Source organism: Saccostrea cucullata, unplaced genomic scaffold (genome assembly GCF_032062105.1).
Source record: "Saccostrea cucullata isolate Sc308-1 unplaced genomic scaffold, CSIRO_AGI_Scuc_v1 ctg7573, whole genome shotgun sequence".
NCBI classification, from domain to species: Eukaryota; Metazoa; Mollusca; class Bivalvia; order Ostreida; family Ostreidae; genus Saccostrea; species Saccostrea cuccullata.
In genome coordinates, this window is record NW_026927464.1 from 26,237 (window position 1) to 30,008 (window position 3,772).

Sequence of the window (3,772 nt, forward strand, 5' to 3'; positions counted from 1 at the left end):
AATCAAAAATAAATAATTCATGTCTCAAAATACAATATCAGAAATTAATAATTAATAATATCAATAACAATTCATGTCTCAAAATACAATATCAGAAATTAATAATTAATTAAAAACTCCATTTGTAACTGTAACATCATTTACATGATTTATTTTCATCATTTTAAATAAGTAATAAAATATGATAATATTCCATTTTATATTCCATTTGGGTAAATCGATGTGCCGAAATCAGGGGCAGGGGACTCGACCAAAAAAAAGGGGATGTTTGACCGGGACGGTTTTTTTAGGGGGCGCTTTGACTGGCTCCCTAATTATATCTACACTCAATCTGTATAATTTTTTTTTTCAGATATGCCAAACACATAATTTATATAGCTTTATGGTCATACGCAACATAGTTTGAACTTTATTGGATCCTTCCCTGGAGTTCCACTAAATGAAGGACCTGTGTGCAATATTTTTAATGTCTATATATGGATGTGTACACCTCTTTTAAAACAATTTTTGATGGGAAAAAAAAATGGAATTTATGTTTCGTTATTTTGGTATATTTTTCTTTGAATAAGGCAAAATTTTAAAATTTGATAGCTTTTACAAACCCCTGGTAATGCGTGTTGATTTTTTGTCTAAGAACATGTAATGGTATATAAATTTAAATTTAGAATTATTCTAGAAAAATTATCAGTAGGTAAGGTAAAGAATGAGCACAGCTATACATGAAATTAACATACTTTTACTATCCATATATTTGCAATTCATTTTTGCATAAACATTTACATTATACATGTATGTATGTGCATTGTACAGCGCAGCTATTCACTGTTCCTTTATCTTGATATCAAAACAAAGTTTATAAATTTTTAAAAACTTTTTAATGAGATTGGCTCATATTTAAAATCACAGAAAAAAAGAAAAAAAAAAAAAAAATTTTACAATAATAAAAACATTAATTAATTATGTATAAATAAGAGGTACATGTTTCTCTATCTGAATATGACTCTGTTATCTGTATATAAGGATTTAGATTTTAAATGTAAGGAACTCCTAAAGGGTTCCCTAAGATTGAGCTGGCCCTGTTTTTGACCCAGGATTTAAAGATCTGGTGAGCTATGGCCTGCTCTGGGGGGAAAATAAATTGAGGGGGTTTATGTGTCAACATCTGGACAACTTCTGGTCTCCTAAACCACTGAGCATCCTCCATTTCATCTTCATCTACCTACAATATAAAGGTTTTGTTTGTTTTTTTAATATCTTAACAAATAAATATACAGTAGTATGGTCAAAATCCTTATCTTGAACTTGAGGGGGCTGCAAAAAAACCAAACAAACTTGGAAGCACTAGGTTAAAAGTTTGCCCCACCCTTACAAAAACTTTCAACTCCTTTTGGCATATTCCTGATATTTAAAATATTGATTTTCAAGAGTGTAATCAAAATATTTTGATATACATTCATAAAGTAAAAAAAAAAGTGAAAACATGTACACCAGTAACTTTTGATAGTCTCGCAATTCAATTAATTGATTTGCACTCTATAAATCCTTTTATACTAACTTTTATATCCTCTGTTTTAGCGTATGCTATAGTTCCAAGCATCAGTGAAGCAGGGAATGGCCACGGTTGACTAGAGTGGTAGTCAACACACCTACTTTTACACCACTCTCCTCCTCCACTTCACGCCTGACCGTGTCTCTATCGTTTCACCTGATTTACAAAATGAAAGTAATATGGGATCTTAAAAAGAAGAAGGGAATCTCTTGAAAAGAAACTCAAATGCATATTTAGATGGGCAGTTACAGATCTAGATATATATACCATTATTAAATGCCATATTCTTACAAAATTTAATTAATTAATGTATAAAGGGTAAAGTAAATATATACTTATTTTGTAAATAATATTTAGCTAAATTTAAAACAAATAAGATTATAAAATCTTCACTGCAGTATGCTTCTACAAACTTGTTTTTGTGTGTTATCATGTTGGATTATACACCTATCAGACAAATTAAGATATTACAACAAATATGTCATGTATCACATGTCAACAATTAAATATACATGATATGATTCATGATGTTGGAGTAATCATACGATACCTGGCTCCATGAAGCCTGCCAGACAAGACCACATTTTGGGAGGAAACTGTTTCTTTCTTCCCAGAAGGCACCTCTTCCCATCAGCTGATATCACAAGCATGATGACCGATGGATCTGTTCTGGGGTAAGCTGTATTGTGGATTCCTACAATGGAAAAACACAAAAGTTTTATTTAAAAAATGCAATAAATAAAATATAAGTATATGTACCCCAAAGTCATTCATGAAATACTGAAAATCAACTTCTGTTTGCTTGCCAAAATATAAATTTTTGAGATGATAGTCTTTTACTTTAGAATATTTTTCAATGCATATAATGAGATCATATATTTTTATATTACTTAAGTATCTGAACTGTGCATTTGTGTTGAATAACTATTATGGATGAATTTGACATCTATTCAATTCAAATTACCCTGATTAAAAGCTAGTTTAAAGTACATGCATATGCAGTAAATTACTATCTGACAACATGTATAGGCAAAAGAATTAAAATGGAGATTCAATTTAAACCCATCAATATACCTTTTCTTCAATGATGTTCATCAAACACTGAATCAAAGTTGACTAAAATTATATGATAAAAAGATGCAAGTTTCATTATTATTGTGTTGTACATTTGTAAAGTGTATGATTCCTATAATGAGTGTATAATTCAGATAAACTACCTTTGTTGGACTTGCAGTCTTTGTCCCTACACACTCTCTTGTGACCTCCCTCTGTGATGTCTGTCTGAGATCCACAAGTGGCACAGAATTTGTACCGATCCAACCAGTCCATCATGGACCGAGCCTCAGCGAAGATCCGCATCAGAGGGCTCCATCTGGAGACTTCCAGGAAATGGCACCAAAAATGAACTCTCAGGCTGCAAGGCTGAATTTACCATCATCCATTCCTGAGACATCAACAGCAAATAAAGCTATAGAAGATGTTCGATCTACACCCAAGAAAATTATCACAGGATCTGAAGCTAAGTGAGAAGAAATTTGGTTGTGGTCAACCCAGCTTAGTCTGTATCGCCATTTGGAAGACTTATCTTTTATGGGTACAACAAATGGTTTAAGATCTGACAATAATAAAAACTGTGAGGTTTCATCACTGAGCTTTGACTGTATCCAGTTTTTGTCTTTTCTTTTCTCTGAAGCTCTGTCCAGAAGGTTCAGAGAGAAGAATTCCGGAGCTGTTGGTCTGGATTTTCCATCTTCATGTGGGATTCTATTAATCTAGCCGTCTTGTCCTGGTCCCAAAAGAGAGCAATGTCTTGTGCTGTCTGCCCTGTTTTGTTGACAATATTCGTGTCACACCTAGAATCAGATAATACATTAAATTGAATTAAGAAGCATGGATGTTTCTGTTTTTTTTTTTTAGATATTTCAATCAGCTAAAGTTATAAAAAAAAAGCTATAGGTGGGTTGCTTTCAAAATTTCCAAGATTGACATTCATTGGTAGCAAATCTTTGTAAATTCCTAAGGCCTCCAGATATCATACACTTCAACTCTTACCCTTTCTCCAGCAGTGCTTTAATAATGTCTATCTGTCCAGTGTCTGGCTGCAAACATCAATGCTGTCCAACCTTTATCATTTTTCTGATCAACATTTACTGTACCTGAAAAAAGTATTCTGTAAATCTAAGTCAGGGTAGTATAATTTTGAGACATCTACATATACTCGTA

The 3,772-nt window shown here is 32.3% G+C and overlaps 1 pseudogene; it reads right to left on the minus strand.

The window, feature by feature from the left end:
• Nucleotides 1-1,030: 1,030 nt before the first annotated feature.
• On the minus strand, nucleotides 1,031-3,705 carry LOC134274544 (NAD-capped RNA hydrolase NUDT12-like; annotated as a pseudogene).
• Between the last annotated feature and the right edge of the window lie 67 nt (nucleotides 3,706-3,772).